Source organism: Cupressus sempervirens, chromosome 11 (assembly GCF_028749045.1).
Source record: "Cupressus sempervirens isolate cs-2001-9-10 chromosome 11, ASM2874904v1, whole genome shotgun sequence".
Lineage (NCBI taxonomy): Eukaryota > Viridiplantae > Streptophyta > Pinopsida > Cupressales > Cupressaceae > Cupressus > Cupressus sempervirens.
This window is the reverse complement of record NC_143128.1, coordinates 783455459-783477008: the sequence shown is the minus strand read 5'-3', so window position 1 is coordinate 783477008 and position 21550 is coordinate 783455459. Positions and strand designations below refer to the sequence as shown.

Below are 21550 nucleotides of genomic sequence, written 5' to 3'. Positions count from 1 at the left end.
AAATCCCCATCAAAGAATGTACAATATTTTTCTATATCAAAATTATAGTAGCTACTACCCACATCACAAAATATTGTGCACTACAAACAAAAATTTCTCAAATCGGTATCTTGGTTTGCCTGACCAGCCCAGAGAACTGAGAGCATTTCATTCTCAAGGTAAAAATTTTAAGCTAATTTTCCTAGTCGATTTAATTCATGAAATGTCAAGAAGAAGTAAACTGAAAGATAAAACCCAATGTGATTCAGCATCATAGAAATTTATGAGAGCATATGCAATAGGTCACTTGTCATTAAAAAGTATGCTTAGACAAATTATTAAAATGTCCAAAGAGTGGAACTCAGAGGTCTAGAAACATCAAACGTAATTAATGAAATGTCAAGAAGAAGTAAACTAAAAGATAAACCCCAGTATGATTCAGCACCGTAGAAATTTCTGAGAGTATATGCAATAGGTCACTTGCCATTAAACATATTGCTTAGACAAATTATTAAAATAGGAAGTCCAGAAACATCAAATGCATTAACCAATGCTAATGAAGTTTGACAAACAACATGCATAGAATGAAGCCCATGAAAGTAATACTCAATGAAGAAGTGTTAATAGTATATAATACCCAAAAACCTAAATCTAGTTGGATATCAAGAACAAACCACCAACTAGGACTAACATCACCACACAACTGTCAATAGTGATTAAAAAGTATAGAAGCTTAATAAAGTATGTGACTTTAGTACACAAGCTTGCTGAAGAATTGAGAAGATAATAACAAACCTCTATGTTATTAGTTTTAGGCCATATCAGAAAATACTCCCCAATTCATGCTCCTACAATAGTAATTCCAAGTCTCTGGCAAACTTTAATATATATAATGCTGAGCATTATTGCTAAAAAAATAATTTAGTATTAATTAGAAAGGTTGAGATAAATGAAAAATCTATTAAAAAAAAGCCACTCGTTGAAACACCAATTTGTTACTTTCAATGCTTTAGGTTCCTTTTCAACTAAAAGCTAATGCAATTTGAAATAGAATCATAAGTGAAATTCCTATGACATACAGTCAATTGGCCTCCAAAATTAACAAATTGTAATTGTTAAAATTCAACCTCCAATAAAAGCATGATTTGTGCATATAAACAAAGATAGGAAGAAAGTAAAGAAATTATCACTTCCAGATGTAGAACTTAGCACTATATGTAAGTATGATTTTTTTGGATCTTTCAAAAGAGATGATCTAGTAAACCCCCATAAATCAAGGAGAACTAAATTATCTGCTTCCAAAACTTCAGCTAAATAACATCCAATATCTTTTGATGCTAACTCTGCTTCTACCTATTTTTCTATCACATCAAGCTCTAAGAGCCATGATGAAATGCTTTTTCCCTTCAGAAGGAAAGCATCTAAGCTACCTTCATCAGGAGATTGTCTATTGGTTCTAGGAATTTCTCTTCCTTTACTTAGAACAGAATTAGCATCCATGTCTTGATTATAAGAAATATATGTTTCATTCTCTGCAGCAATCAATAACATAGCCTATAATGCAATTTCAAAACTCATGAGAACACATTGACATTTGAGCATATAAATAAAAAATTGTAAGAACACAATGACAAAGATACCAAAAATATTGAGGAGGATGCAATTCTGAATGTTGCAAATCTGGCAGTCAGAGTAGAGTGTAGGGTCACCTCTAAGGAGTGTGTATTGATTGTTATATAAATTTGTATGCTTGTGAATGCAGTGTGAGGGTAGCCAACGAGCTGGGGGCTAGCAATGGCAAAGGAGCCAAATTTTTTGTTATTGTTTTTGCAATTACTTCAACCATGATAGGCCTTATTTTTCTAGGAACTTGAACTAACATGATGGTCAGTATGAACAACCTACTCTAGAGTAGTATAGAATTGATAAAAAGATTGGTAATCTGCTAAATGGAATTAGTGTTTAAGTGTGTACCATTTAACTTTAAGCTCATGAGCATTGAGCAATGGGTTACGAAGATTGTCTTAACATAAAACTCCAATTGCACATAAACAAGATGATTAAGACATGATAAAATTTACTAAATTTTACTTACCTACAAGAGATCACTAATGTTGACAATGAGGGATCCAAGAACAGGGGATAGAATAAACCATTCTCCATCTTTCTTAACTTGAAGACCCTCAACCTAATCATCTAGCAGGGCAGTGATCACAGTCCCATCTGAATGGGGTCTCAGTCCATTCACAAAATTTGGCTGAGGACAAGGAGGATAATAATTGATTATGAGCTGAAGCAACAGTTCCCTGATAAGAGTTTGAACATAATCATTATCCAACCCCAAACCCTTAGAAAGCATACCACGCAACTTATTTGTAAGATTGAGTACCTCTTCTCCATATTTTTGATAGGTTTCCCTTCATTGTCCACCACCAATCAATCAACATCAATTTATACTCCAAATTAAAAATTGCTTATGAATTTTGTAATTAAATTTACTTAACTATATGAGAGGGGTGTTTTTGGCCAATGTTCAACTGCCTTTATAGAGGGTGGGGAGATAAAATGAACAAGGGCATCGACCCAATCCAAGACTGTGTCATTGGATATGTCAAAGAAGTGACCGTAGCCTTCAAGCATACGAGTACTGAGTCTTACTGGGCACTGTCTTTTTTTTTCTTCCAAAGGAAGATCAAAAAAATATTTTGACACACCTTTAACCCATGATCCTTGTCCATCTAATCCAATTGATTAAATCCATCTACGAGGATCAAAATTTCCAGTCTCCATCACTTGACAAGTGTCATGCTCTCACATGTATGACCATACCTACTTAGCCTACTCCTTGCTCAAAGTTGTAAGCATGCTCATACATATGTAGACATCCAAGACTTATCATACATGTTAAGTTTATTTAGGCCCTAGGAATCCTGCTAGAAGTCTTAGTTTCCATAAGATCTTATCTTTTAATGTTGTCAAATTTCCAAAGTGTGTGATATAATTCACTTGTGAATGAAAAAAAATCCAGAAGGAACAAGCGAATCTTACATTTTGTCATTACTTCTTGAGGCCAACATGTTTAATATTTGTTATGTTAGCAATCTCATGTCATAGGAGTAACACACATGCCATGATCTATTATAATTTTGTGTCTTGCCTTGCTTATATAAGCAAAGTATCTCTTACATACTGTAACATCTAATTTCTCAATATAATCAATGAATCATATTGTATACTTGATTGGTGGAATAGCATGTATTGTTGTTGGTTCTCTCTTGTGTTTTATGTGGAAGGTAGGTTGGTGTTGCAAATCATAATTGTATCTTGGTTGTTCACTTCGAGGTTTGAATCTGGCAAGCCCCTTTCCAATCTAGATAGTTTCTACTATCAGGTTCTTTCTATTGTGATTTGAGTTGTTTGGATGATCTTATAAATTCCCATATGGTTTTCTCTTGCATTTTAATACAATCTTGAGAATAAAAAAGACTTACAAAGATTTGATGATCATATGGCTAATATTCTTTGAAATATTAGCATAACTTTGAAATATGGCTAATATTTTTTCATAAGATTTGAAATGCAGCCTGACTAAAAGTTAAATAAACCTTCCTTTTATAAATCTAGAACTTCAACATCATTGATAGTAAGTAGTGACTAGACTCTATCTTACCTTAGACTTAAAATGCAGTTCCTTCAACTGAATTTTTTTTTTTTTTTTTTCTAAAAAGACCTTTATTTAATAATAATAAAAATCATGTGAAGGTGGAAAAATAGTTATCAGGTTTCTTCCATTAAAATGCACTTATAGAGTTTCTTCCACAAAAGAGAACTAAGAAAGAAAGCCCTTCAAATAGAAATATGCACAAATTAAATGATCCCTTTGAGAATTCTAAAAAAATCAACATTTGATGAATATATGGCTTGAACAAAACTTTGAAAATTGCATAAACTAAAGCATCCATGACTCTAAAAATCTAGTGTGCAATGAAAACATATCTGCGAATGCATTTACAATTCCAATAGACATAAATGGTTGATGTTATGAAAAACCATCAATTTAGAGCAGGATTTCCAACTCCTAGTTCATATAGATGGATTCACTATTAACATGCTTTGGATTCTCCAATATAATACTACACAAAGATCCACTCTAGAAGCACCCAATGGATAAAAAATAAAACAACATACCTTAGATCAAACAACTGTTTAAGTTTCCTTGACAGGAGTCTCCTGACAGTAAATTCCATCAAAACCTGCTAGCATTGACTTTGATCCCCTCAATAGTGGTTGTATTCCATTTGTTCTTAAATCATTTTGCATCCACCCCGTTACCGAGGATCTATCTGAAGTATAATTGAGCAAATATTCCTATGACACATGCTTGCCAAAATGATGGCCATCCACCTCTGGCTCCTTTTTTGTCTTTCTCAGAAATCCAAAGCAACTGCAGCAGTAGTCGTGCCAATGCATGAATTGATGTATTAATTAAATTAAAGAGAAAAACCAATCAATCATCATATCCAAATCTGTTCTTAAAAACAATGAAGGTTAAAAAAACCTATCTCAGCACAGAGATAAAACATGCAAGCTCCCTAAGATTAAATTAATGATAGAAAATACTTAGCTCTCAAGAATTTGAGAAGTGTGCTTGGATTCCATTACAACTTCTCGAGTATGTATTTGTCTATCCTTTTGTAGCAAAAATGGGCTGGGGATTTGATAGATCTTCGAAGAAAGCACCTTAATAAAAGGATTAAACCACAAATTGATTATGGGTGTAATCAAGCTCCATTCCTTCACTCCTTCACTCCTACAGTTCTCGTGCTCCATGAAAACCAAAGCGAATGCTTGTGTACCTCTGGCGCGCGCTCCATGAAACCCTTTTTCATTGAACATGTTAAGCTCTTGTTGGTTGAAATTTTGACCAACACAGGCATGGATTTTTAAAAAAAATACTTTTCCTTCCATATTCCAACCAATCTAAAACATTTTAATGCATGGTCAAAAATTTTGGTCAAAAAATGAGGTCAAATGTACTAGTGTAATAAGTTTGTACTTGAAAAGATAATGTGTTGTTCAAATCAATACATGAAGTGTAGGAGATAGTTGAATGAACTTCAGTTGAAACAAGTCATAATTATAAGCTTGACTGAGTATTAGTGTTGCATAGTTAATGAAGGAGTTAAAGCAAAAGATTAAGGAACTTACGCATTGCCAAGTAGAATAGCGTTGGCCAAGTATCTTTATTGGCCAAGTGATGATTATTGTCAAGTGATCTAGTGAAGATTTAGAATAAGAATGTATTGATGACTGATTAATCCAATGAATATCAAGTAGAAAGACATAGTGGTGACCGAGTGACAACAAAAGCATAATTTGTGAAAGAATCAATTGCTGACATAGTTGAAATCTTGGAATAAGAAAAACATGCAGATGATAAGAGTTGATGAATTATATTATTTAATGCAAGGATTAGGTGAGCAATTAAAGGCTAATATTTGAAGAGATGTTTCTAGAAGTGTTGAGAAGAGAAGAAGAAGAATAAGATGGACAAATGTTTTGGATTTGATCATAAACCCTAAGATCTATGATTGTGATTAAGCAGAAAACTATTAAAGCTACCTATTTAAGGAGCTATCTGGTATGTTTTGGGTTGTTGTTGGACTGAAAACTTGTGAAGAGAAGTGGTGGACAAGCTTGCAAGGAGTTGTGTGAAGTTTGTAAGGTGAAGGATTGCTTGAAGAGTTGTTAAGCAGATCTGAGATGATGAGAATGATGGAGTCCAATCAATGAACTAGAGATGAGCTAAATAAATATTTGAATTTGCAAAGTGAGTTGTAGTTTATCATATCAAAGTTTCAGTGATAGTTTCTAACCATTATGTCATTTGTAAAATCCTTTTGATAAGGTTGATCTAACAATCATTTGTAAATCCTTTAATCAAGGTGACATTCTAATAGAATGTTCTTAATTCCTCTAACAAGGACACTCCCAACAGGGTGATTAATTTTTTTAATAGGGTCACACCTAACAACATATTTTGTAACCTTTAATAGGGTCAACTCCTAATAGATCTCACTTTAGAAGAGTGAACAAGTAGTAGCATGTTATAGTTGGTTTTTTTCCAAGTTGGATTTCCATGTTAAATCTTGATGTCAAAAATTGTAGGGATGTTTGTTGCATGTTTATATTACTTACTATTTTAAGTTTAACTTTATTTTTGATTGTGATAAGTTTCTACAATTTGGCACATATAGAACAAATATCTATAATGGAATGAATAAGTTAGATTATCATCAATAGTTTTATTCAGTGAGTTGTTGGGTTAAGTTTATTAAAGTTTTAAGTGTTCAATTTATACACTTGGACCTAGGGATAATTGATTCCACCCCCTGCTTTTAGTTATTCCAAATATTCTAATAATTGGTATCAGAGCTCTTGGTGCTTGTGTAAAAGTTTTAAATGATTAAAGATCAAGATCAAGATGTATAAGAGAGAGATACCCAAGTTGTGCAAGGAGAAATTTTCAGCATGGAAAAGGCTGATGAAGTTGTATTTATTAGGTATTGGATATTCTACCCTAGTATCTTGAAAATGAGTACATTGAATCTCCCAGACCTATGATTATTGAGCAGATGAAAGAGAAGCAAGAGCATAACAAAATGATGATTAAGCTTTCACCCTCTCTAAGGTATTCTAAGTTTGATGAAGTAAAAGACTACACGAATGCAAAGAAAATATGGGACAAGCTGGCATTAATTCATGGAGGAGACTCAAATGTGATTAGAGCTAAGGCATAAAGTTTAAGAGGAAATTTTGATGACATGAGAATGAACGAAGGTGAGGATATAACACAACATGTTGCAAGAATTAAAGAAGTTGTGAATGCTATTAGGAGTTCTAGAGGTGAAATAGCTTAGGAGATAGTGATTAGCAAGGTACTGAGAACTTTACTTCCTATTTATGTTATTAGAATGTCTGCAATACAAGAGTTGTGATGCAAACTTGGTAATGATCTCACATTAGATAGTCTAGTTGGTAGACTCATAACTTTTGAGTTGGATAATTTTGAAAATTATTCCCTTAACTAATGTTGAAAGTGCTTTGAAAGAAAAAATGACTCTTGATGGTTCTAGAAAGAAGAAGAAAAGAAAATATGTGAATATTGATAGTGACTTAGATGAAGAACTTGATGAACTTGATATGTTACTAGTAAAGAGGCTACCTAGAGGAAAAGGTAAATACAAAGGTAAACTTCCTATTATTTGTTTCACATGCAATAATGTTGGTCATATTGCTGCAAGGTGTCCTGACAGAGAAGATAAGGATGAGAGAAAGGACAAAAGGTACCAAGACATAAGAGACAATTTAGATAGAAGAGGTAATAAAGACTACAAAGGAAAAGGTAAAAAATCTTGTTACATTGTTGAAGAAAGTTCTAGTAGTAGTACTAATGAAAATAATGAAGAGGTTATGTATGTTGCTATGAAAGATGATTTTGATGAGGATGAAAGATGTGAAAATATGGCTATAATTTTACATATAAGAGAAAATGATAGATGGATAATTTGTAGTGGATGTTCACATCACATGAGTGGTGATAATAGTGTTAAATTTGGAAATGATGCACCATGTTATGTGAAACATAAAGGATCAATTATTTTGAATGATAATATTAGATGTGATAATGCATTTTGGGTTGATGGTCTAAAATATAACTTGTTGAGTGTGGCACAATTGATCAATTCTAGTTATAGGGTTGAATATCTAAACAAGAAGGCAAAGATCTATGATGCTATTGGTGAACAAATTCGAAGTGGAGAGAAAACAAGAGGTAATTTGTTCTATCTAGACCTATCTAAAGATACATGCTTATTTGCACAATATGAAGATGTTTGGCTATGGCATAAGAGGTTGTGTCATGTAAATTTTGATAATTTGGTTGAGATTAGAAAGAAAATAAGAGTAAGAGGATTGCCAAGATTGAGCAAACTAGACAAGGTGGTGTGCAAATAGTGTCAATTGGGAAAAATGACTAAGTCTAGTTTTAAGAGAAAAACTTGTTCTTCTGATGATATTTTGGAATTAGTTCATATTGGTTTATGTGGTCCTATTGGAGTACAAAGCTATTGTGGAGAGAAATAATTTATCTTATTTTTTGATGACTTCTCTAGAATGATGACTATAATATATCTTAAAGAAAGATATGATACTTTTAAAATGTTTAAGGGCTATTTCGCTAGAGTGGAGAAGGCAACAAGTAAGAGTCTAAAAGTGCTTGAGATCAGATAGAGGTGGAGAGTTCATATCTTGAGAGTTTAATATATTCTTGAATTTGTCCAAAGGCATCTTCTTTTCCACCTTCTTAGGGTAATCACCCACTTGCTTGAGGTCCATGGGGATATGTTGTAGCATAGACTTCCATGTGAAAGTATTGGTGTTTCTTTCAAATTTCTCTTGTAGATCAACCAGGTCCAGTAGTTCGCTCATCACACCATCCAATCCAAAAGCTTCTATAAAAGAGGCATGGTTCAGTGTGAACAAAATTATTCCATCCCACCTATGGAATGATTTAGTGGCCAAATTGTATGACTTGATTGGGACTTTTACCAAATCAACATCCACGAATACTTCTGAAAAGATAAGCTTTGCCGGATTCTTCTTCCATGGGTTGTAAACAATGATCTTTTTTGTTTTGTTGCGATAGAAATATCTAAATAGTTCATAGCTAGTGACTCCAAGGCATGTAGCATCTCTACAAAATGTATAAGGGTCTCTAAAATCATGGTCATTTGCAGAAATAACATTGGAGGATTCCAGGAACAACTTAATCCATTCTTCAACAAACCAGTTAGGTTTCTTTTGCCTGGTTTTTCCTCCTTTGGAAGTTGAAGTTTCTATAAATTCCATGCCTGAGGCTTGAATCTCTTCTATCTCTTTGTCAAACATCATGAAAGTAGATTGAAAGACTAGAAAACTCTACAACTAGCTCTGAAAACAACAATCTATTCACACTAAAAACTCTTCAATCACTAGAAATCTCTTCTCTTTGCAAATGGTAATGAATTAGTAGTTTATGGAATGTTTTTATGTTGTGCATACTTTCATCAACCTTCTCTATGCATTGATATTATGCATTCTCGATCTTTAAATTTAGTGTTGTATGTCACCTTAGATGGGGCATCCACATAACAATCCAACTCAAGAAATATTGTACTTTATTCAAGTTTTATTGGTCATGAGTGTTTTGTCTTTTTCCAACTAAGAAAAGAAAAGTTCACTTTTTCATGTCAAACAAGGGTTTTCAATCTTATGATACACTCTAAAATGTAAGTCCTTTATATCCTCTTAAGTGAGGAACTTTGGCTTTATGATCTCTCAATCCTTTGACTTCAAACCCTTATTGCATTATGGTAAGCCTTGAAAACAACCTTCACAATCCTATGATAGACCATTTATCATGTCCTCATAGCTTACCCTTAAGTCTCCTACAATCTCATGAGACACAACTTATAAAACTTGTTGTAGCATCTTAGCTCATCTTCACTTGCCTTATGATCTTTCCATCGCAATTTACTAGACTTTTCCATAACTTTGGTAGTTACCTTTCAAAACCCTTACAATGTTGCAAGCACAACTTTGGCGTAACATTGTATCTCAACTTTTCTTTCCTTATGACTTCTCAATCACAGTCAACAAAATGACTTTATAACATTAGAGTTTATCTTTGATTGTCATCATTGACCTACAACCACATGTTGGAAGTTATCCTTTCTTCATTGTAGCTTCGGAAGCCTCAACCTTTATGTTCATGATCTCATGATCTAACACTACTTTGTAGCTTCAGAAAGCTTCTAATTTTCCTTGGAGATCTTATGTTCTACTGCTCCTCATAACATCAAAAGATATGAACTTCCACATGTCTCAGAACTTTATGCAAATGTGTTTGGCCCTACCTTTCTTTATCATATTGGTCCTTCCAATCTTATGATCTCTTCATTATCATACTTGCATCAAACACATCATATTTTGCTCCTAAAATCTTACAATCCACACCTTATCGCATGGTCGAGAGTCTACACTTTTTCTTTTACAATCCCACGATTACTTGTTTGTCATAAAATCTTACAACTTAACTTCAAACTCCTTCAATGAGACACTTAAGATGATATAACACAAGGGTAATCATAAGATTGGAGACTTTGTTTTGAACACCTGCGATGCTACAAACATATAACATATCTTAAGATTGGGAGACTCAACACTTTACTCTTACAATCCTCCATTAACCCTAATATCATAACATTGGGAGAGGGAAATTTTAAGCTCACGACTAGATGCCTAAAACTTGATCGTAAGATCATAATAAATGATTTGAAAATGACATGTAATCTCTTGCCTGAAACAAACCTAGGGTAAAGGTGAAAATTGATTCCAAATTTTAATAAATTATTTTCATGACAAGGTAAGGACACAACCCTAAGATAACAAACTATCCATTAGGCTAAGATATTCAATATTGAGCTAGGGAAAAATAATAAAGGTAGGGTTGTTTTCTAGAAATTAAAAATAAATAAAGCACAAACCCTAACAATGCAACAAATTTCAAAAATATTTTCACAAAAAAATCAAAGTTTTGGCTCAGTAAAAATAAGGGGCTTTAGTAGCTTTGTCTAGGGATGATGAATAACTTATATCTATGTAAGAATTCATAATCTTTGGCTTAAGCAGACCATACAAATGATAGCCTAAGACAAATTTATGAGACTACATAGGGATATATACATATATATAGAGGCTACACACATATACATAGGAATTTACACATATATAGAAAGATATACACACCTAACTATTGTTCATGGAAAGTAAATAGCTTCAATAGAAGTATTTCTTCAAGATTTGTTCACGAAATGAAATGTCACCAGGCTTGATTGCTACATTAGCTAATAAATCAGCTATTTTATTGTTACTCCTATCCATCCAAGAAATGTCAAAGGCATCAAATGCTTTTATTTGGTCCCAAACAACGTTCTTATACTATTTCAACCTTTTGTTCTTGGAGGCATATGTTTCCTTAACTTGAGACACAACAAGCTCTAAATCACCAATAACATGCAATTTCTTAATTCCATGACTAGATGCCACTTTTAATCCCAATAAAAGTGCTTCATACTCTGCAATGTTATTAGTGCATGTAAAATTCGTAGTAAATGAATACCTAAATGTATTCTTATATGGAGATATAAAAACCACCCCAGCTCGTGATCCTTCCTTAGAACTTGCCCCATCAAAATACATAATCCATAAGTTTTGTAAGTCCAAACAACTAGTTACCTCTTGTGTAATTAGTGGGGGTGGTTGCTCATTTTCTTGAATGATAAGTTTAGCTCTAAAAGCATTAAACTCAGTGTCTAGAAAGCATGTAGCATCCTTATCAACACTATCTTCAAACACATAAGTAACCCTTGGTTCTCTATTAATTTTTGATAGCTTTATCTCCTATATGAAAAGTAGCATATGACGAATCACAGTGCAGGCTACCTCCCATCGCAACACTCCATTTTCTAGAGAGTAGCATCCCATAATTAGGAGGAATATCAACTACAAGGATTGTCATGGTCATTTCAACATTGGGGTAGGCAACTAGTTTAAAAGGTAATGCATTAATTGTACCTATGATAGAAACTTCCCTTGCATCCATTGCTCTACACCTACCTTATTTGGTATCTACTTCTAAACCAAGGGCTTCCATAACTTTAAAAGGCATAATGGTGTTTGATGCTCCTGAGTCAATCGTGCAATTCTTTAAACTTCCACCATTTATGACCAAACTAAGAAAGAAAGGGTTGGTGTCTTGTAGGTAGGCTACAAAAGAGTTATCTAAGTACATCAGAGGTATTTGAGACATAACTCCTCTATCCTCTTTATTCTTCATTACAAGTGCTATTTGTTGTATGACTATGGGCTTTTGCTCAACAACACTACTACTTCCTATGCCACCCAACCAAGACAAGGCCTTATTTTTATGTTCCTCTATTCTAAACATTTCAGACAAAGGAACCTGTATAGTAATTTGAGACAACATACAATTCATATCAACAAGATCATGTAGGAGTTTTGGGAAGATTACCTATGATTGTTTGTTCTTGAGAAATAGGTTCCTTCACTTGCTTGGTGACATCAGGGCTTGACTTCTTTTCTCCTAGATTAGTTTTGATTATTTCAACACCTTGACACTGCACTTTCTTTTTCGGCTCCCACTTCTTGCTTTTACTATCCTTGATTTTTACAACCACTAGATCTTCCTTGTTATTCTTATCATCTACTTTATGAGTAGTATCCCTAATGAAAATACTAGATGGTGTACCCACAACATTGTTGATAGTTTTATTTTTTAGATTGTAGGTGCTATGAATGCGAGATATCATTTCTGTAGTAATCATGTCAATCTCTTCTTTGGATGGTTTTCTCAAGTTTATGTGATTTACACCTGATAATGTATTGCATACCTTGTCTTCATCCTGATCCTCATCTTCTGAAAACACTTATTGATGGTGTAATTGATAAGCATTTCTCTAATTTGTAGCATCGTATTCAAATTCTTCTAAATTAGACTCCTCACCATTATCACATAAATTTATCATATTACAACCTACATCCTCATGGTTTTCTTCCTCCTCTCCATCCTCATTTTGTGCCTATTGATTTGCAAAGAGAGACTAAACCAGTGCACAATAGTCAAGGGAATGAGGGGACTAGCCTACAATACACCAAGGCACATCATCTATCATATTTATAGAATTTCTTTGTAGAGGATCTGGTGTACCTTTGTCCTTAGTGCCTTGAGTGGGATTGGGTATATGTTTCCCATCCTTCCACTAAGTGGTATAAGAGTAGTTCTGCATCCTAGGCTACCTATTGTAATGGCTATTAAATTGAGGTTTATCACCAATATTTTGATTATTATTTTGAATAGTTGATGGACTCAAATTCTTAAGAAGATTAAGAACTTGACTCATTGTATCCTCTTAAAGCTTCTTACCTGCAGTAGGCTTCTCACCTTCTTTCTTGTTTCTAGGATTAAACAATTTTGGGTCATCCCTTCTTTCCAATTTTCTAGAGGCTTTTCTATTATTTTTCAATATTTACAACCATCTTATAAGCCTCCCTCAATTTTCTAGGATCCTTGTCCCTTAAAGCATATGTCATCTTACTGTCAAAGGAATTAAGTAAGTTGTGAGGCATACATCTTTACCAAGTCTCATTACTTGGAACAGTTTATACATCCCCTTCTGAAATCTCACATTAAAATCAAAGGTGGACTCATCTGGGCTCTTTTTCATGTTCTTAAACTCATTCAACATAAAGCTAGCATTTGTCTTGTCACCATATTGCTCTTTGAAAAGCTTTTCCAAGTCATTCCATGAGGCTACACTATCATCTGGCAACCTTCTAAACTAGTCAAGCTAGCATCTTTAGTCAATGAGTGTAAAGATAACTTAATTACCACATCCTCATGCTCTACCTCATAGTCGAGCATATCTATAAATTTTCTTAGGTGTTCTTCACCAATCACAATATTGTTGCCTGAAAACTTAGTAACTGTTAGGAATAAGGTGTCTCAACCTTGTATAATTCCTATTCTTATTATTTTTTTTGTAAAATGTATTTCTTGCAAATAATGTTGATGTGTCGACATCTTGAATTGTGTATAAGGAGATCATGACTAAAATGGTTATGACAGATTCCTATGACACGTAAGAGCTATGTTAGGAAGATTCAATGACAAGTGAAGACATGTGGCACCTAAGATATTTGAGTATTGTTTACCTTAGGGAGTAGCCCTAAAGTGAAGCACATGTTATAAGAGTTTTTAGGGTTGTGAAGAGATGCGATGCGAAAAAGGTGTATTGTTGGTAATGCGAGTAGCTACTGGAGTCTTCTGTTGTTGATGTTGAACTTGCATTGCAAGTGTATTGTAACCTTGTGTTGAAGATAATACATTGTGCAGGTTTTGAAGGGGTGGGGTTGTTTTACCGAAAGGTTTTTCCCCACCAGAAAATCATTGTGTTATGTGTTCCTTTCTTTGTCTATTTTCTGTATGCATGGTTGGCTACAACATTGTTGTTTACATGATATTGAATTTGTAAGTGTAGAAGATTTTAATAGGATTTGCATCATACTTTCCTTATGAGATTAGTCTAGGAAGCTGTTTCCGCACCTGAGTTTCCTTATAGTAACCTTGTCTCTTAAATAATTACAAATAGGATTTGGAAACCCGGGAATGCCTACAAAAGATATTTGCTTATATTTTCCCATATAAATGGGTTTTCTCTAGAATCCTATCACATTTGAAGTACTTGCTCTAGCAGCCTAGTTTTGGGTAGGGATCTGAGGCTGTTGGACTTTCTGAGTCACATGTATCTAAGTATTTATATTAGAAAATGAGGCAGTAGCTGATTGTGATATATTTTGGGTAGTTAAAAGAGGTCCACAAGTAGGAACATATGGGAGAAATTGTGAGGATTGGTTTGGCCAAGATGCTAGGGCATAATTCGACTTGATAAACTATATTTTTCTCCTAGTCTCAGTAGTTTGTGCTTCATTCTCAGCCTTCTCTAGTGCTTTAGCTAAATCTTCTCTTTCCTTTCTGGCCTTCTCTAGGTCTGAGTCAAGCTTGGACATGATAAGGCTAGCAGATTTACTAGGAGGAACTTGGGGCTCACTTATTTGTGCCCCTACCACCTTATGTTTTCCTTTATCAAGGTCTTTGACAATTAAATCTATGACCTTGGGATAAATAGGCTTGTAGGGTTGGAGTCGTGAGATAACATGTCGTTCCTTCTCTCTAATAAGGCATTTTTTCTCTTGAAACTTGGCTCTTAAAACATCAACATATCCAAATACATCAAAGTGTAGTTTGGTAGATTTCTCTTCTAGCCTTTTGTTTTTCTCTTGTAAGGAAGTCATTCTCCTAAGCAAGTTATCTGTTTCAATGAGAGTATTGATGGTAATTTGTTCTTTCTCTTTCCCCAAATGTATACATTTGGCCTCTTCTTCTACAACCCTTTTCTTAAGAAGATCTAGTTCTAAAAACAACTCTACAGGGTCTATAGAAGTGGCTTCTAAATCCACTAGGTCATCCAAATCTATGAGATTTCTTTCCTCACCTGGACCTTGTCGAGGACTAAATCCAACATCCATATTACCCCTATATCCCCACCTATGGTTCATTTCATTCACCATATATGGTCAACAAGGAATGTCCCCTACAAAAGACACATTCTTATCATGATATACTCTCTTTCCTTGAAATAGGGCAGTGAATGTTTCTCCCAACAATATATTGGTTTCAAATTCAAAACTAAAAGAAGATGATTCTCTCTCTACCATAGGTTGGTATGGTGAATGGGATGACACACTAGCCGTAGGCTTCCACGTAGGATTATAATCTATTTTCTTTTTATTTTAATTCTTTCTATCGCCAAGAGGTAATTCAGTGTGCAATGGAACTGTTAGAATCTGAAAAGATTAATAACCCAGAAAACTAGTGCAAAGAGTAAATATCTAAACTATGAATGCAAATGATACAAAATCAAAATAGCATCATAGAGTTAGTCTCCAAGAGAGTAATGCAAATGCTGGAAGCAAAATAGCATTAAGAGGATGCAAAAAACAAGAGATACAAATACAAGCCAGGTAGCATGCTTATATAGGCTAGGAAGAGAGAGGAGGTGGCAACACCAACCAATGAGCAGCAACCATCTATCGGACTAAAGATAGCAAAGTATCTTCCCAAGATAGCTAATGGATGCTCACATGTAGGAAGGTGACACCTCACAACCATTCACCTAATAAGACATGCTTTATTAACCTAAGCGAGATTATTAAAAGTGTAGGAAAAACCTAGCAAAATAGGAAAAAATAAAAAATTACACTAACACCCCCCCATAAGCGAAGCTTAGGTGGATGTAGAAATGGGTCCCGGCAACGAGGCCATGTTAGGTACCCAAGTACAATGCAAGAAGATGCAACCTCTGAAAGCAGGGAAAGAGAGAAAACCACAAGGGAAAAACCCTCCCCCAAAAAGAGGTAAGAACCTAGTGAAGAACTGAAGAAGTCTCGTGCTAGGGAAATTGTCCCCTAAAATAGGAACAAGGAGTGATCATGAAGAAGAAGCATCACTGAAGCATGAAGAACCGCAAAACTCTGTCAAAATGCTGATCTGTAGAACCCCCATGGAAATAGAAGGCACGAACCATCAACCAAAGGAACCTCCATGGAAATAGAAGGCAAGAACCATCAACCAAAGGAACCTCGATGGAAATAGAAGGCACGAACCATCAACCAAAGGAACCTCCATGGAAATAGAAGGCACGAACCATCAACCAAAGAAGCATAGAACAACAATATAACCTCCCCTTAAGGTAGGTGAGGTGACAGGCAGCTGAAAAGATGGGCCAAAAAATCTCCTACAACACAGGAGCCAAACTCATCGAGAGTGAGGTACAAACACAAATAAAGGCATGTGTCGTCGACACTGCATGAGGAATTAGAGAAAGAGAGCTTATAAGTGGCAAACAACTATCCCCCCCATGGCACTTTATATAATAGTGCGAGTACAACGAATCACAATGATGAAAAGGATCTCAAAACGCAAGAGTGGCACTTTATTTCAGTGTGTTGCATAAAGATGCTTACAGTGAATATCAACAATGATCAGAAAAAACATAAGGCTGAAACAACAGAAATTAAAGCCCAAAACGAAGCAACTGAAGCAACAAAATCGATCTCCGGACCTGAAACAAACAGAATATCCACCAGAATGCTAAAATGTAAAAGACTAAATAGGATGTATCTAGAACAGAATCTGGAACAACAACCAACATCACTGGAAAGAGCACAGAAAGAGCTTTCCAGCGATATAAAGAAGTCCAAAAATGGAGATCGGAAGCTCAAGATACGCCTCCCGGAGTGCAAAATAGAATATCTGACTTTGATTGCCATAATAGGCAACCAAACTGTATCAAAACTCAAAAAAAACCTATACCAGTATCTCTGTCTCAGAACTAACTTTTCGACGCTTCTTTCGGATCAGAAAAATACCTCCATATGCAAAAGTTATGGCCAAAAAACCACAAGTAGGTCTTGATTTCAATGCATTACAAACCCTCATGAAGAGCATATGTTAAAAGTGAAACTTCGGCACAATAATCAAGGAAATGAATAGCACCACTGCGATCTACTCGAAAAATCATGCACTTTCAAAAAAAGAATCGCCTCGATATGAGGTCGTATGAGAAAGTTATGATCCTCTGAAGTTTCCAAAACAAGAACTGTGCACAGTCACGGCTGAGAATCTGCAATTTCTGAAGAATTCATGCATGAAAATCAAAAAATAACTCCAATAGTGGATAGAGCACAAAAAAATAGCTAAGTTCATAACAAGAATCATCAAAATCGGAGTCCGTATGAGCAAGAACGAGACATTTGAAAATTGCATTCAAATCTACGGCTGCCAACGGAGAGGGATATGGCTGTAGATTTGCATGCTCGATTATGAAAAATATACAGCTTGCATGCAAAATCTAAAAGATACCCAGATGGTTTTTCGGGGCTGCAAACAAAACCCAGAAAGCGTTTTTCTTGCTGATGAACAGAAGATGTTGCTGTAGTGTAAATCAGACGCCTTTAACAGAAAAAAACGGCTCCAAAAATTAGAAAACGACCCTAGCAACCAAAATTTGACATGCAACTACTGGATTAGCTTCTTAAGTCCATCAATGGCATGTTGGAACCTGCAAAACTGATTGAAAACTCCAAATATGCAAGTTGGTTGTTAGATTTGAGATTGAAACCCCAGAGAGAAATTGTTTTTGTCAAAACTTTTCTGATTCTCAGGATCATCCAAAGATGCAAGAGAAGAGCATACTTCGTTTTTAAAAAAACTACAATAAAGTTTATTTGCCCTCCTTGAATCTCTCAAATAAGGAAACTAAAATCTACTCTTGCACATAGAAAAGCTCTGATACCATGTTAGAATCTAAAAAGATTAATAACCCAGAAAACTAGTGCAAAGAGTAAATATCTAAACTATGAATGCAAATGATACAAAATCAAAATAGCATCATAGAGTTAGTCTCCAAGAGAGTAATGCAAATGCTGGAAGCAAAATAGCATTAAGAGGATGCAAAAAATAAGAGATACAAATACAAGCCAGGTAGCATGCTTATATAGGCTAGGAAGAGAGAGGAGGTGGCAACACCAACCAATGAGCAGCAACCATCTATCGGACTAAAGATAGCAAAGTATCTTCCCAAGATAGCTAATGGATGCTCACATGTAGGAAGGTGACACCTCACAACCATTCACCTAATAAGACATGCTTTATTAACCTAAGCGAGATTATTAAAAGTGTAGGAAAAACCTAGCAAAATAGGAAAAAATAAAAAATTACACTAACAGGAACTCCTAGGTTGGCCTTTGTAAAAGCTCAAGTACTTTTCTTCTTATATGTCATTGGTTAGAAATGTGTGAAATATATAACACTAGCTACAAAAACTTTTGACTAAGTTGCCACCCTATAAAGGGAAAGTACTTTAAAAATGACCTTAGACTCTCAAAGATACGAAGATATAACTTTCAAGAATGAAATTGATAGAGAGTACCAGTTAGAAGATTTTAACATAGCACATTGGGTAATACAACTTTACTTTGCAGACAAGACACTCAAAGTGTATAAGTAACACTAGAGATTATAACTCATATGACAACATTGTTTACACAACTCCCCAATAGAGTCACCATTTTGTTGGTTTTTTTTGAATTAACAACTTTTGAATAACCCAGTGATAAGAACACATACACCTAGGGGCAACTAATTCCCATGTCCAATGTACCTATTCAGACACCGAGGCCAACTATTTCTCCTTCTTCTTCTTTTGAATATACTCAACATAGTAATATTCTCCACCATGGTAGGAGTCTTGTACATATCTGGCAATGATGAATTATGCTCCATACACCTATGCCATCTATGCCAACTACCTTGTGGACACCATACATTATCTTTACAAAATAATTCTTGAATTTGTCCAAAGGCATCTTATTTTCCACCTTCTTAGGCTAATCACCCACTTGCTTGAGGTTCATGGGGATATGTTGTAGCATATGCTTCCCTATGTAAGCCTTGGTGTTTCTTTCAAATTTCTCTTGCAGGTCAACCAGGTCCACTAGTTCGCTCATCGCACCATCCAATCCAAAAGCTCCTATAAAAGAGGCATGGTCCAGTGTGCACAAAATTGTTCCATCCCACCTATGGAATGATTTAGTGGCTTGATTGTATGACTTGATTAGGTCCTTCACCAAATCAACGTCCACAAATACTTTCAGAAAAATAAGCTTTGCTAGATTCTTCTTCCATGGGTTACAAATAGGGATCTTCTCTATTCTGTTACGATATAAATATATGGATAGTTCATAACCAATGATTCTAGGGCATGTAGCATCTTTGAAAAATGTATAAGGTTCTTTCAAATCATGATCATTTTTAGAAATAACATTGGAGGATTTGAGGATTTCACAAACAACGTAATCCATTCTTCAACAAATCAGTTAGGTTTCTTTTGCTTGGTTTTTCCTCCTCTAGAAGTTGAAATTTCTACAACTTCCATGTCAAAGGCTTGAATCTCTTCTACCTCTTTTTTAGACATCATGAAAGTATAATGGAAGACTAGAAAACTCTACAACTAGCTCTGAAAACCACAATGTATTCACATTGAAAACTCTACAATCACTGGAAATCTCTTCTCTTTGCAAACGGTAATAAATTACTGGCTTATGGAATGTTTTTATGTTGTGTGTAATTTCATCAACCTTCTCTATGCATTCATATTATGCATGCTCAAGCTTTAAATTTAGTGTTGTCTGTCACCTTAGATGGAGCGTCCACATAACAATCTAGCTCATAAATCTTGTATTTTATTCAAATTTTATTGGTCGCAAGCATTCTATCTTTTTCCAGCTCAGAAAAGAAAAGTTCACGTTTTCATGTCAAACTAAGGTTTGCAATATTATGATACACTCTGAAATAGAAGCCCTTCATATCATCTTAAATGGGGAACTTTGGCTTTACAATATCACGATCCTTTGACTTCAAACCCTTATCGTATTACCATAAGCCTTGAAAACAACCTTCACGACCCTATGATAAACCATTTATCGTGTTCTTGGAGCTTACTTTTAAGTCTCTTACTATCTCATAAGAAACAACTTATAAACCTTGTCACAACATCTTAGCTCACCTTCACTTGCCTTATGATCTTTTGATTGCCGTTTACTAGACTTTTCCGTAACTTTAACAATTGTCTTTCAAAACCCTTATAGTGTTATGAGCACAACTTTGGCATAACATTGTATCTCAACTTTTATTTCCTTACAAATTCTCAATCACAATCAACAAAATGACTTCATAACCTTAGAGGTTATCTTTAACTACCATCATTGATCTACAACCACATGCTAGTGATTATCCTTTCTTCACTATAGCCTCAGAAGCCTCAACCTTTATGTTCATGATCTCAAGATCTAGCACTACTTTTTAGCTTCAAAAAGGTTCTAATTTACCCTAGAGATATTATGATCTATTGATCCTTGTAGCATCAGAAGATATGAACTTGCACGTGTCTCAAAACCTTATATAAATGCACCTGAGACAATGTTGCTTTATCATTTTGGTCCTTACGATCTTACGATCACTTCATTATCATACCATCAGACACATCATATTTTTCTTCTACAATCTTACGATCCACACCTTATCACATGGTCAAGAGTCTTCACTTTTGTTTTATGATCCCATGATTGCTTGTTTGTCATAACATCTTACAACTTCACTTCAAACTCCTTCAATGAGACACTTAAGATGATACATCAAAAGGGTAATTGTAAGATCATAGACTTCATTTTGAACACCTATGATGCTACAAACATATAACATACCTTAAGATCGGGAGACTCAACACTTTACTCCTACGATCCTTTGCTAACCCTTACATTGTAACATCGGGAGAGGGAAATTGTATGCTCACAACTAGACACCTAAACCCTAATCGTAAGATCGTAACACATGATTTGAAAATAACATATAATCTCCCACTTGAAACAAACCTAGGGTAAAGGTGAAAATTGATTGTGGATTCTAATAAATTCTTTTCATGAAAAGGTAAGGACACAACCTTAGGATAACAAAATATAAATTAGGGTAAGATTTTCAATATTGAGCTAGGGAGAAATAATCAAGGTAGGGTTTTTTTTTGAAACTAGAAATAAATAAAGTACAAACCCTAATAGTACAACACATTTCAGAAATATATTCACAATAAAATCAAAGTTTTGGCTTAGTGAAAATTAGGGGTATCAAGATTTGAGACCAATTGGAACACCTATGGCTATTGGACATAAAATTTTAAAGAATGATGATTCTAAAGAGGTGAACTAGACATTGTACAGGTCAATGATTGGAAAAATATAGTATGTAGTTCATTGTAGGCCTATCATTGCATTAGCA

General features: G+C 34.6%; 2 pseudogenes; both read right to left on the bottom strand.

The window, feature by feature from the left end:
* The window catches only part of LOC149531926 (uncharacterized), a 60616-nt pseudogene extending 59086 nt beyond the window's left edge, over nucleotides 1-1530 (bottom strand).
* A 544-nt stretch (nucleotides 1531-2074) lies between these two features.
* On the bottom strand, nucleotides 2075-15186 carry LOC149531925 (oxoglutarate-dependent flavonoid 7-O-demethylase 1 pseudogene; annotated as a pseudogene).
* Nucleotides 15187-21550: the final 6364 nt, after the last annotated feature.